Source organism: Centroberyx gerrardi, chromosome 16 (assembly GCF_048128805.1).
Source record: "Centroberyx gerrardi isolate f3 chromosome 16, fCenGer3.hap1.cur.20231027, whole genome shotgun sequence".
Taxonomy (NCBI): domain Eukaryota; kingdom Metazoa; phylum Chordata; class Actinopteri; order Beryciformes; family Berycidae; genus Centroberyx; species Centroberyx gerrardi.
The window spans coordinates 7,182,676-7,198,293 of NC_136012.1; positions in this window are offsets into that span (position 1 = coordinate 7,182,676).

Here is a 15,618-nt window from a genome sequence, read left to right on the forward strand (position 1 = left end):
CTCTGGCGACCCCCCAGTGGCAGCAAGATATTACGGTTAGGATTTCCGAAAGAGTGAAGGACTTCATTACCCAGATATCATGTAACATGATTCAGTAAACTGCACTTTTCTGACATCAGTGTCTTCTTCTTAGTGGCTGGTAGGGGTGGAGCTGACGGAGAAAAAAAAATGGCTGCAGGTTCAGCCATTGTTGGTGAGTCCAGCTTTCTCTGGACAGAGAGCTCGCTCACTGCAGCTTAGGAGACACATTTTGGACTCGAGTTGCAATTCCACACTTCCTGTGCGGCAAGAAGATTTACGGCCAGTAACCGTACCCAGCGGCAGAATTTAATTTGGGCAAATAGGGCAAATCCATGACATCTCAGTTACTGGGGATGGGACGCTCTGCTCTGTTGCAGCCACACTTTGCAATTTAGGTTGAGACAAGCCAGGCGTCTTTTTACATCAAACTCTCGCCTAGTGCAGCTTTAACCAACAAGTCTCCACCAATTGGCTTCAGGGTCTGATAAAAGTCATGCATAGCCTATATACATGTAGTATAGCTTAGAAAATGAAGTGTATTTTCCTCATATACATGGACTGGGAGCAGAATGATCTTTTCGAATGATCAATTTACGGGGGTTTACTTCCTCAGGTAGTTTGTCTCCTTATCATATAACCTTGTTTACCCCCTTTAACCCCTCAGGAAAAGGCTGTTCATCATGAAACGTGATCATAATTTTCCCCAAACACTCTGTTTACAATGAATAGAATATATTTTCACATGTCCCCAGTTGGTGTAGAAGTCGGAGGTTAAACAGTCTGAGGATGAACGCTGTATACTCTGTGAGAGAGAGAGAGAGAGAGATGTCACATGGATACAGTGTGCGTGTGTGTGGTGATTCATGGTGTAGTAGATGCCTAGTTTCCTGCTCTAATAGCCATATCATCCACGTAGTCATGGTTGTTGGCCCTCGCCGCTCCGTTAGTCTAACAGGAGTTATGTTGCTGCCACGGCGGCCAGAAACACGCGGGCTGACGGACAGATCAAGATGCCCGCCGCCACTCACCTCTCCTGAACGCAGCCGTGTGTGAAATTGATTTTGTTGTTGTGTACCTCCCGGTTGGTCTCTGCTCTCTCGCTCTCTCTCTCTCTCTCTCTCTCTCTCTCTCTCTCTCTCTCTCTCTCTCTCTCTCTCTCGTGTGTGCACGAAACACATCTCATCATAAAAACACAGAGCATTCACACACACCGATAAGGAGCTCGTCAACAACAGATTGATGTGCAGTGTTGCTGCGGTTCTTCTGCTCCAAATGCTTGTGCTTGTGATTGATGGAGGTGCCAAAGCCAGGTTGTGTTTTTTCAAAAAAACCCTTCTCTAGATGACAGACAGACAGTTAAAGATTCACTGCATGTTCACTTGGCGTTTTGAATGCTGTGACAGTGTGCAGGTTTGTGGAAAGTTCAGCTATATCCTGGGATCAATCTCTCAATGAATCCTCTTCATTTCAGCTGTTTAAATAGCTCAAGAACATTACAAAATAGCTTTATTCAGCTAAAAAGTATGCATATGGCTGGGTAATAGGGGGCATTCATTGTAGTCTTGGTGCATTTTTGAGGTAAAGCGTAGCTCAATGCTCCCTCTAGTGGCTCAACTGACCCCTTTCATTTTTGACACAATCCTCTAGTTTTGCTCATTATGACCCATAAGCAAATGTAGATGTTGAATGTTCCTTCCCATTCATTTTGACCAGACAGCTAGCTTCCTTTCTCAATGGAAGCAACCATTCAAATTGAAATGAAGCAATTTGTAGAAATCAAGATATAACAAGAGACGTTTACTTTGCATTAAGAATTCACCCCCTTTGCTTCATATGGACTCAATTCCCACACTGGCAAAAATGTGTTCAACGTTTCAAAGCACATGTTGCTGAGGTGTCATCTTTGGGTTTTATCTTGGAGGTGCAATACTATTTTTGCCTCAAAATTGTTTTAATTCTGTCTTTCCTGCTAACAAAGCAGAGATCAGTTTCTTTCATATCATCTTAATGTGAGTTAATGGGGTTTTAGGGTGCAGGGTGAACTGGATCTAAGGTTCACTTATGGATGACATTTGAGTCACATTGTAAGAAAATATAATGTCATTACACTCTTGTCACTATATGCAAAACAAAGGGTACAATTTCAGTGATTTCACACCCTGTGTATTTTTGCATACAGTGACAGGAGGGTGATGATTTATATCACTTTGAACTCATAATTGGGCAACTTCTAGCCGCCCTTCACGCTTTTATTCTGAAGACACTGATATTGCATACAGAGTAAGAATTAACATGGTTACTGCAAAATTCTGTTATTTCAGGTCTTTACATACACCTACCACCTATTTACACACTGTATATTTGACATAAAATTTCACATATGAGTCAGTAGATGTTCTACAGTAACATAATTTAAGCTGATAAAGTGGAAACAGCTATTTATTTGCAGCTATGTGTATTTCTAGGGCTTCCTTCAACCCAGCCCCATCCTACTTTCTCCCTCTACTTTTCAAAATTGAAGGCAGGGCCAAGAAGGTCTGAAAACCAGGGTGTCATCACTCTTAAACACATGCTGATGTAACCCTCACAACGATGACATCACACTGTACAGAAAGCACATTTCATCTACATTCTGGAGGGACATGATGAACCACTAGAGGGAGCAAAGTGCTGTGATTTTCTTCATGTAACACAGCCAAATATATTGATTTTCAGTTATTTTAGTGAGTAGTTTCCCTGAGTCTGAAGTAAAAGAGCTCCTGGAAGTGGTAAAATAGAGCACTGATTTCCAGTGGGGGTTCAAGTGGGGGTCCAGGGGTCATTGAAATCCTAACACAAATCTTCTCAGATGGGGTTCCTTCAGACAAAATTTTATAAAATGGGGTTTGGTGGGAATGTTTTAGAAATAAAATTTTAGAAATAAAACATTGACATCAATAGGCTCCACCTTTTTTCATAAGTTTGGTTATGCATTCATACTGTATGTATACATTCAGAGCCGGAGGACTCTCATCACTGGTTGTGTCCCAATACCTTTATCTGCAGTATAGTCCATTCCAGTTTAATGGGCCTGCTGTGGTATATTTTGATCATACATTTTTTCTTATGGATTGTGCAATGAGGGATTCATTCCATTATTTTATCATATGTGTGTTAAGGTTCGAATTTTGTTTGATATCCATCTAATTTGAAAAGATTTGGAGGGTTTGGAGTTCACTTTTTTGGATTCAACATGATGACTCTTTTTCAAATTATTTTTGGTATACTTGTATCTTAAGTGGTATTATGTGTAATAAGACCTCACTTAACCCAGTTTTTGGAATGCCATAGGCCGAGATAATTACGTGTAGGCCCTTGGTAGCTAATAGGATAATCAATTCTGATTTATATTATACTTTCTAGCACAAGTGCAAGTCATTTTGGGGTTATCCATCTTCCCAGTTAAGAGGGAAGGCATGCTTCCTATCGTTTGGTATTGTCATAACATCTATATCCTAAACTGAAGAACCTAAAAGTCCTCATCTTTCGACTGGTGTGTGCTTGCACTGGTAAGTCCCAGTGATATGGAACAATGATTTCTGGAGATCATGATCTTGATGATACCCTTAATAATAATAATAACAATAGTACTCAATAATAGAAACACCACTCAAAGCAATATTTAGACTATTAGATAAGTCAGATACAGACAGCAATAATGTAAACAAAAAAATAGAGCATTACCTATGTACACTACTTTAACTGCCTTCCTTACCATAACCTAATGCTGCACCAAAGGACTCATTACAGTGCTTTTTTCCATTATGTAAGAATTTTAGATAATTCAGCTCATAATAAAAAAAATAACAGACCCCCAAGTGACAATAATTGAAAAAAACCCTCAAGAAAACATTTTGCTCCATTGTATACATTGGTTTGCAGATGATTTGCTGCACCATTAATTGAAGAAAATGAACTTGTGAAAATGAAATGATGTATCTCAAGGAATAACTGCTGAGTATTGATGCCAAGTTGAATATTCTGTAAAGTGACAACGAACAGCAAACTGCAGTAAATGATCATTGGTTCATGATTCTAACTTGATCTGCATTCTCATTCGAGTTGTTGTTGAATCCAACACATGCTGAAAAAAACACACATTTTTTTGAACTAATGTTTCATTTATTAACCCAATGCACTGTTTTGGAGAAACAACATTAAACATGTTAGACAAATGCCTGCTCCATGTTGTATATGTTTTCATTTGGTAAATCCACTGTAATAGACAGGGGGAATATTGAAATCTACCATGTGCTCTGCAACTATTGCCACCTTTAGTTGAAGAAGCTATAAAGGTCCTGTACCAAATAGACAAAGGGTGATAGAAATATTGTCAGACTGAAGCCTAAAACTAAAGCAAGGTCTAAGATAGGTAATATTAAAGGATAAGTTTGGTGATTTTGGACCCATATATAATTTGTCTCTTACATAGCTGTAGTACTTGGACCCACAGAAAATACTTGACTCCCAAGTCAGCTATATAGGTCCAAAATCGGCACACTTATCCTTTAAGGAAAATACATGAAAAATATATTGTTGTTCAACTGCAATTGTTGAGAAATGGTATCTGCTATGAGATGCAATACAGTTTATTCTCCAAATGATGGGTGTGACTTTGAAATCTTTGCTGCAGAGCCGGTCTTTATGTTTGGTTCTGTTAAGTATGAGGTAAACTTCCTCTTACTTACAAAATGGCTGATTTAGATCCTGAGACTCATGGTGTAATACATATATATGGGATATTATACTATGGAGTAACTTTGTTTTTGATGTTGTTAGGAATAGAATGGGAGTCAATGACATGTGGAGGATAAGGCCGGCAACACAAACAGGAGACATAGCCTCTATGTGTGTATGTGAAAGTCACCAGCGCTTTTCCTCTTGTGCAAGATGAAACTTCAACCTGCCATCATCTCTCCAGAAACTGACATCAGAAAACTAGTCCCGACGCCTGTAAAACGACTGGTGGCATACGTGGGACTGCCTGCAGCTTCGTACCAATACTTTTAGTGTTTAATGATTACATTAAACTATTCGCACTGCAAGACCGGCCGTCAGTTAAGCTCCTTGCAGCTGTTAGCTAAAAGCATGGTGACTAGATAGAGGGCTAATCTGATAAGCTTGCAGAGTCAAGAACAAGCACAGAATTTGACTGATTCGAGGGGACACAGATTCGTAGCATTTGATTGGCTGGGTCACACCCTGCCCAAATGACCTCCACCCCACAACCTCTCCCCATCCCCGCTCCCTCTGTCCACACCAAGAAAACAGCAGCTGGGATGTTGGCTTTATACTTTATACTGGCTCTGCTGCTGTTACTGAGTTAAAGCACAGCTCTAGTGTGATTGGAGTTTTTGCTCATTTCCTGCATCCCCTTACGGCTTTACATCACTGTATATTGTTCTCCAGTGCTTTTATCACGTTATGAGATATTTGCTATTTTTCCCTCATCTTAGTTGTTTTTCCAAAGTAAATATTTTGAAATAAACTGTGGAAATAAGCTGTTGAAATATTACAAATTCCTCTCAGTTAAGAAGCGAACACCAATTTTCAGCCGTAATTGAGTAAAATCTAGCTTTTTTTCTGTTTAATGTCAGTTGGCGGAAGCGTCTTGCTTTGGTTTGTCTGTTGGCTTGAATAGGTTGTGATTGACAGGAGGCGGGTCCTAACGTAACCACAGAGAACATTAGTTAGCCTATTGGTTGAAAGTTTTATTTTGGAGAGGAAAACACAGAAACAAGAGAAACAGGAAGCAGCAGTAAGACGCCCCGTCCTGTCTCGTCCCAAAAGCGTGCATCAATATGAAACAGTGGCGGGAACTTCTTTCAAAATGTTAAAGTGTATAGCCTGCATATTAGCGTTCTGATGCAACTGATGCAAAACCAGATTGCTGGCTTCTCATAGATCTGTGGAGATCTTATATAGTGGTGCATGTATATCAAAACTATAACAATTAACATTTAAGAAAAATGAAAAAAAAAAAAAGGAAAATGAAAAAAAATGAGTAAAAACTCACCTAGTATTCCCATTACAATATACTATTCTATAAAAATTGATGATGATACATTGAGGTTAATATTATACACGTTGCGGCTTTAAAAACAACTAAGAAGCATGAAGCGAACCCTTCCTACCTTTATTATCCTTCTACCATGGCAGCTGGGTGATTATTTTATACTTATTAAATTGATTGGAGCTTTAATGTAGCATTAAGTCATCTCTAACCTTTATTGACTTTTATGGGCAACCAGAGAATGTCTTGAAACTCCAGTGGGTGTGGAGTTTTTGTTCCAAAACAGATTACAGGCCAGAAAGTGAGTTTTGAAAGGCGGAAATCTCAGCACCTGGACAATTGGCCAGTTATTGGTATTGATCAACAATCCTATCAACCCCACATATATGGTCATTTTGTACTATGGGACAGCAAAAATTGTACTCATTGCCCCTTTAATGTCTTCATTTTTCCAGTGGAACCAGTACACCAGAGTGAAAAAATGACAGAATGTGAGAAGCAAAACACAGAATCTAAAGAAGCCCATTAAATGTATTCAAATTCAAGAAGCTACGGTAAAGGCGTGGCACAGCATCTCACAGGACTACAGTATTATCACACGTCTGCTGATCCAGATGGGTCGCATTTGAATAGTTTCATTTGTTAAGTGTGATTTGGCCAAAAATAAACCTGCTTTAAGAAAACTTGGCAAGAATAGATACACATGAAGAACCAGGGCTATGTGGAGAAAACACACACCATCTCAGGAATTGTTTATTTTAAAGGGGAATAGTCAACTATAATATGCTTGGACAATTGAATCTACAATTGAGGATACTGTATTTTTCCAAAGCTCAAAATTAGATAGAACATTTCAGCTTTTACTGCTTTTTGCTTTTAGCCTTATACAGTTTATATCAAATATGAATTGAATATACTCGTATCCTTTGAAAATAATCCAGTCACAGTTACTTTTTCCATTCTTGTCAAATGATTTTCAAAGGACCTGTCCTTGTCTAGGACATTGGCGACACACATGAAACGCTGGAATTCAGTAGTTTTCCACTTCAGCTCACATTAGAGCCACTGCCCACCAAATTGGGTTAAAACGGCTTCTCTTGAAGTGATTGAAGAGTCCCTGCCTGAAGTGCCAGCCTCACCAGCTGGAGCGGAGACAAGATGATACAGAATGCAATTACACCCAGATCTGGAAAACCATGCTGCTTCTCTATCAGTATGTGTTTCATCAACTTTTTATTTTTTTAACTGAAATGTTTTATTGTACGGGCAAATGTTTATAGATGTTCTTGGAACTGCATCCGACCCAAAGCAAAGATCACAAGAGGAATAAAACCGCAAGATATACTGGGATGGCATATGTGTGGGAGGAATTAAAAAAAAACAACCTTTGAATACAAGGACTTATCCACTTTCTGTACATACTGTAAATACACAACAACAGAATGTCTTTGTACAGATACTGACAATGTGTTTTGTAGATGAGAGAATAATGACTGTAGGCCTATGCACAAGAAGTCAGTTAGAGTTGATAAATAATAGTGATGCATTTCTTAAATGAGCGGGGCATCGCTCTGCCAAATAAAATAGATTGCAATTATAAAACCTTTATGGATATGTGTTTTCTATTCCTGTGCTAAACTCCTGTATTTTAAGTCTGAGGTTATGAAAATCAGATTTAATGACCTCATCACTTCTATGCTGTTGTGCTTGCATTCATTTAAATATTTCATGATGATGAAGGAACTACAAATACAAATGTTACATTTAGAATGCATTTCACGCAGAAAAGTGACAAAGATGGAGACAAACTAAAAAGTGAAACAGGATCTCATAGATTATCACTTTAAATCAACCAGTGGAATATGTCATGTCAGCAGAAAGGCTCTTAACCATGGCTCCATCTCTGAATATGCAACATTGAAATGATTATTGAATACATGTTTTACATTGGTGTCATCTGAGGTATTTCTCAAAGTATTCATGGGTCCATGAGGAACTACTTCGATCAGAGATGGATCGGAGATCTTTTTCACTCAATAGAATTTGCAGAAATGAATACTGCACATAATCTACACTATCATGAGAGAGGACAAAAAAAGAAATATACATACACATGCTTTTATTTGCTTATTGACAAATGAGCACAGTACAAGTGGATCTGTTAACCCACTTTCTAGGCTATATGTTTTAATAGGACGCCACCTAGTGGCTGTCTGGGCTGTGCAACAGCAACTGGAAATGTATAGTATATTTCTGTAACAAATGTCAGTGATGTACAGTATGACTGAATAACAGAACAGCAGACCCTCTGTCAGTCTCTCTCTTATTAATATCACCAACAGCAACAACAGTTATCATCCATCATCATCATGTAGCGCTTTTGAAAACAGTGATACAAAATGCAAAAAACAAACTAAAATAGCAATGAACAAAAGACAGTGAGATAAATAATAAAAAAGACATACATGAATTAAAGAACAGGGTTACCTAAAAATCAAACAGCCACTCCCACTGAGTATAGAATAGCAAACTATTTAAAATCTTGTAAACATATATTTTAAGAAGCTGACACAGGCAGGGCATTTGAAACCGAGGGAGAGCGGGGCATTACAGGAACCAACAGCAACATGATGTAAAAGTGTATAATTCTCACAAAACTGCTAAAAGACAAAGCTAATTTAATTGTTGCAATGTTCCTGAGTTGGTAAAAACATTTCTGAACCAGGTTTTTGGTATGCTGTTGTTTCTCTATGTTTTAAACATCAATCAATGAACTTATAACTACATTACATTATAGATGTATCGCAGTATGTCCTTCTGTGTGTTTGAGAGAGAGAAAGAGAGAGAGAGAGAGAGACAGAGAGAGAGAGAGAGAGAGGAAGCTTTCAAATGCTTTATTCTAAAAAAAAATAAAAATAATATTGCCTACATTGCTCATTCATTGCTTATTCTCACAATTGCTAGTTATTTCAGCATTTTCTTTAAATATGTTTTAATATCAAAGCAGCAATCTTTTTTTCAGCAGTAAACATCAAATTCTAGTGGATATCTCATTTTGCAGCAAAGCTCTTTAGGATTGATTTGATTTGTCCCTATCTTGTATCTACAGTAGTGTACATACTGTGTGTATTGTGGTAGGTGTACAGTACACACAGTATACTTTATGTACATAATCACTTTGGGTCACTAAAAACTCCATTCAACTACCGGACAGCGTTTGACAAATTCTTGCTAAATGGGTGTGATTGTTCAAACCAAACTGCTCTATCAGCTGTGTACCAACTAGTTTTAATGACACATATGATACATAAATACATAAAACCACCCACTGGAAGAATTGGTCTCTCAGTTTTGAAATCATTTTTCATATTGTCTTGTTCAGGCCTGTTTTTTTATGTGCTATTGAATTTATCAGGCCTCAAACCAGGTGTAAGAGCCTGCGGTTCAGCTCTGTGATATTTGTACACAAGCTTAGCTTAGCGGTTAAATTTAGCTGTGGATAAAAAGGGAATTATCTAAAAATACATATTGTAGAAACTCTGGAGCTGAAGATGGTAGATGCAATGTGACCAGCAAAGCGAGGAAGACTGTAAAATTGCAGTTGGTTTAGTTTCCTTGGTAACCTGAGGGAAATTAGCAACTGAACGAGCGGAGAACTCCTGCTACATAAATAGCATTGCCAAGGTCAGGAAAGCGACCTTTTAATTTTATATATGTGTGTGATTCATCTGGTGTTTTATACAGGATACAAACAGGAGCAAAAATAGGATGCAGAGATATTGCCTTATTGTTTGTCTGCTCCCCTAAAGCATCTTATAACAGTGAAATCATGTTGTAGCAGATCACATGAACTCTACATGATCTGCTTTTTAAAGCAGTAATCCGCAAGTTCCTCATTTTTCTTTATTTAGTCTCCATCTTTGTTGCTGTGGTGTTTCTGCACTGCACTTCCCAGAGATCATCTGTCAATCAAACAGTGTGGGCGGAGCTTGGATTTTCTGTTGATGCAGTTTGAGTTTCTTTTCTTTGTCTGTTCAGCTACTGTGGCTATCACTGCTCATGCTAACTACCCAGTTCTTCTTCTGTTGATTCCAAACAAACCGGAAATATAAAATGCATCACTACCTTTACAATGTCTATATGGAACATTAAATCCAATTCAATTCAATGACATAGCAGGGGAAGGAGGTGTCAATCTATTGGGGGTATGTTTCAAAATAAAAGTCCTCCGGGTAGCCGTCCTTGTCATTGAAAATGAAACACATGCTTTGGGGTTAACCATGTTTTGAGAGGAAAAACATGTACCACTCTCCTCTCCAGCAGCTACCATTGAAGTCAAGTAAGATGTTTAACCTCCATTTGATCCAGTGGAGCTCCCAGGTGAGAGAGATGTTCTTGCTATAAATAAAAATTTAAATAAGGGGTAAAAGAACCTGTTTTGACATGCACTGTATCGCCAGGGATTAAATCTACAGGGATTCATTTGAATTTGTGAGGAGCACATGTAGACAAGATGGCCGCCTGCTCCACTTTTCCATTGAAGCAGAAGGGCGGGGGGGGGGAGGAACATGGAGCAAATATCCCAGTTTTAGGAAAGACAAGGAAACAACCATAATGACCCTTTGGCGTGCACACACACACACACACACACACACACACACACACACACACACACACACACGCGGTGATGCATCCTTTACGCCCTTCCAAGAGTGCAGATTTTAAAGGAGTAAATTACACATTGTTCAGCACTTTACAATGTTTCTCTCACCTTCACAATTCTTTGCTGAGCAGTAGTGGCAGTTCCATCCACCTGCTTTTATTGCTCATTTGTTTTATTGCTCATTTGTTTTATTACTCATTTGTTTTATTGCTCATTTGCTGCTCACGCTCCTGCTTCTCTGTAGCCTCTCTCCATAAGCGAATACATCTACACAACGTTGTTCTTATGCATTCCTCCATATATTCTTCAACAGAGCCTCAACCCAGTCAAGAAGAAGGTCAAAATCAGCCTCTTAAACATAAACAAAAAATATGTGTTGCCAATGAAAATGTTGTGACACACTTACATTGCACTTTGTTTTATGGATTATGAACAATTTTATAGAAAAATGCATATTTATTCAGTCAGATACAGACATCTTGACTTTGTTTTGATTTTGGCTGCTAAATTTCTCATTAGTTTACTCTCCTCCATGTATTCTTTGGCTTGATAAACATTTTCAGAAGCATGTAGCAATGCATTTGTGTATAATAATATATATTTAGACAAGTAGAATTTGGGTCAGTTCAGATGTATGTCCATTTTCCTCCTGGTAATTTCCTCAAATTCATTTGTCATCAAAAATAAGTTTATTTAACCCTTATTTTGTAGATTATCACCTGGGCGGATGTAATCGTTCATGGAGTTGATGCTGCATGGAAGGCAGTCATCTGTCATTTGGTTCAATATTACAATGTAGACATGATGGTGAGCATTTGTGCAGCTGCTGCTGTGTAACAAAGGATTTTGAAGGTGACCTATCGCTTTAAGAGTGTCAGAGCCCCTCGGTGGGCTCCTCATCTTTTTTCTCTCACAACATCTTTCTTCTGCCATGCATGGCTTGTTGCCGAGGTAACAGGCCTGAGAAAGGTTTAGCATTTCCAGCATTGCCTGGTGAATCAACTCATGCTGACATGCGACTGACAACAACATACAGTACGCCTGGTTTAGGGATTTTATATCCAAATGTCATCAGACTTCGACAATTACTCTATTGTTCCTAAAGCAGATCCCTCCTGGTGCTTCTCCTATATGGGAATCATATTGAAGGCGTCATTATTGCTATCATAATTAAATATTCTATACCATGATACATTACTTATGGCCTTGGACAGCCCAGTTACAATTTATGAACGAGAACAATTCTCTCCTCAAGCCAAAAATAAAAAGAACGAGACTCTATGATCCCATACCAATTATAATATACAATCTGGAATGACTGCACTGACAATGAATAGGGAAACTGACATTTTAGACTTACAGTGTCTCAATTTCCACACCAGATTGAGCTTCCTGCTATAGTATTGCATTCAGTTGTAAACCTAAACATCAACCATGGTGCTCACAGCATCATTGGATGCTGCCACAGTCAGTTTCTTCCATCTTTTCCAATTGATTCTCTGCTCTGTCTGCTGATTCTCCAGCAGAGGATGCTGTGACGGTGTATGTGTGTGTGTGTGTGTGTGTGTGTGTGTGTGTATGAATGCATGTGTGAGAGGCATATCCATGAACCATATCGCCCCATGTGGCGTTTAAGGTTTTATTCTATTCTATTCTATCCTACATCAAGCAAACTAGCCACACTTCAGCCTTAACTACAACTATGAATTAACGTCTATGTTTACATGTACTTAATAACATAATTATCCCCCTTACTTTGACAGGGAAAATAACTCAATGAAGCTGTTGACTCTCATAGCAGAACAGGTTTCTGTTAATATTCAGTTTTTTGATTGACCAGATTATTATGGGCCTGCTCCCACACAGATTACAAGCAACATCAATCATTTCCCTCCTGTCTTAATTTGCAGTTGTATTGCTCCCTTGGCACTTCTGTTGTTTGCATGTAATTTATCTACCAGAAACAAAGCTAGTTGCTGTAAAAAAAAGGACGATGGACAAGTCTGGGCAACATGTGAAAACACACATGGATGTATAATATTGAATTACTTAATATATTTTGATCGCAGTATTCATATTCACAATATGGCCTTAATCAAAGTAACATAATTCAATCAGGCTTCAATAAATTCAGGCTTTCTGGTCACCAACACTGATCATAATACAAATGAAACTACATGGGTGAAATTATTGTTTTTTAGTAAAACATTTGCTGCTTTCCTTCAACGTCAAATAATTTGCTTCCCATCTTGCACATGAAATTGATCAATGTGCATTGTCACTCATTGTGCTCAACTGGGACACGCTCAAGCCTGGCAGTAGGCTGAATATGATGCAACATCTTGCAATAAACAACGTGCTGTAACAGTATGTAACCCACAGGCTACCAGCGAAAGTAAAATCCAAGTAAAAAAAACAAAAAAACAAACGTTGCCACAAATTACAAGATGAGATTTAGCTCCTTTTGTCCTTATTGCCCTTGCTTTTCCTCAGCTCTCTGTTTCCCACCTGTCTGTTTTGTTGGACTGGGTGGTGGGCCCGAGGGTGGCAGCTATTGAGATGAACTGCCTCATTGATCACCTGTCACAGGTATGGATTAGAGCAGGGATCAATGGAACAGCCTTCTGGTCTGAAGTGGCAATGGAAGGCTGCTTCTACGCTTGATAATGGTCCGAATCCTGAGGTCCAATGGCCTGTTTTGATCTGTGTGTGTGTGTGTGTGTGTGTGTGTGTGTGTGGTGGGTTTTAGTTCTCCTTAATGCTCTCTTGTACTCTTTTTGGTGCCAACTTGTCTAGACATCAGCCTTAATTATTTGATATGCACAGAAAAGCACAAACAGGCAGTTTTTTATTGCCATGTTGCTCATTAGGACTTGGAAACATTTTCTTGAAGCCTGAAATGTCTTTTTTTTTTTTTTTTTTTTCAATTTCTCTCATGTTCAAATAATATAACGTTGCTGAAACATGACAAAGATCACAATTTGTTGGCATAATGCAGAGTCAACTTCAATATATTACCTGCTAAACTTAGGTTATTATTACATTATTATATATTATTAGCCAATGGCTGAAAAGCCTCTCTTGTTGTTGCTATGGAGAAACTGACATTCGCTACCAAGGAAAACCTGGGGACAGTTTATACAACTTATAGATAATAACTCACTGAGAACAACTTTGTGTAACTGATGGTGACATTTTTACATGTATTGTCACACCACTCTTGACCAAACTCTTTTTATTTATTTATTTAGTGGAGGGGATATTAAGTTTATTTTTCTTTCTTTTTTTTTTTTTTTTTTTACCATTTATTTGTTTATTTTTGTCATTTATTCATTCATGTACTGAATTGTGTTGCTTAGTTCTGTCAATTCAAATGAAAATACCAATAAATATATCCTCAAAAAAGAAATAAAATCATACTAGTGCATTTATGAGCACAGATTTCTTAACCAAAGAGATGTGTGTACATTGCTTGCTTTCAAGTGTAAGACCAGTCACGTTTGCCCAGTACAAAGAAGCCCATCCATCTGTAGCATGTGGTGCTGAAAGAACAGCTCCCCAAAACTCTATGGAGGATGTGTAGTACAACTGAGAAAACATATTATGCAGACAATTTTGAAACATGACATGTCTTTTTCTCTCAACTGACAAGGTTTTTTTTTCTTTACTGAATTTCTAATTTGATGTGAGCCAGAGAAAAAAGCCCAAAGGTTGTAAACACACAAACTACAAAAGCTGTTTGAAAAGGTTGGCTATATCTATCACGATAATACACAGTCCCAGCAACAGCTACGTGTCAAGAGGGCCATACTCTCTCTCTCTCTCTCTCTCTCTCTCTCTCTCTCTCTCTCTCTCTCTCTCTCTCTCTCTCTCTCTCTCTCTCACACACACACACACACACACACACAAACATCTTTTATAATATCCATTTTAGGGTGAGACCGATATTTCGTTTTGGTAATACATCAAGTCAATATTGACCTTTTTATTGAAATATCGCATATCGGCCAATCAGTCTCGTCTATTGCCGATATGATGAAGGTTTTAAAAGAATTTCCTTAGTCTGGTTTTCAATGGAGAGTTTTAGGGTCTCATAATGGTCTAAATGCTGTTTCAGAGGCTTTTCCACCCTGACAGGAATAACATTCTGGGGGGGAACACTGAATCTTTATAATTTGTTGGCATGAATCTGGAAGAAAATAAGGCTATTGATTATCGGCACAAAATGTCATCTCCGGGCAGCTTCAATACAAAAATATCGGTACTGTATCGCACTTCAAAAACCTATATTGGTCGAACCCTATTCCATTTCAGAGCTCCAACATCATTTCCATCACAGTAATCAAATGATTCTTTACTTTTTGTTTTTGCATAATCAATACCAGTATGCCCAGATGGTCTGGGGAGGGTGGAACCAGCAGTCTGTTCACATCCTCACATTCCTAAGAACGGGCTGGAGGCTGCAGGAGGCTTCAGTGAATACCAAACTATCTTTAGGACCCAGTGCGTCTCCTCTTCACCCTTTGTAGTTTTTGTGTAGAGATGAGGGAGACTGAGATGTGCTTCTTCCTTATCACGATTCACATCGAGCTGCTACCCGCTGGGGAGGATGCTGAACAGAGCAATTTGAAGCCAGGACCAGCTCGCATCTGATTTTTTTTTTTTTTTTTTTTTATACATTTCATTTTTTTATTTTTATTTATTTTTTTATTCCATTTTATATCATTTTCTGAAACTATGAAGGCTATTGCATCTCGGATTTATCCCAGTTGGCCGGGACTATGATTTATCAGCGCTCGCAGCTTTGTTCTCATGACAGACTTGCGCTCATTCAGCCTATTTAAAACGGCAGAGAGCGGCGAATTGCGCTTAACTTTTCTTG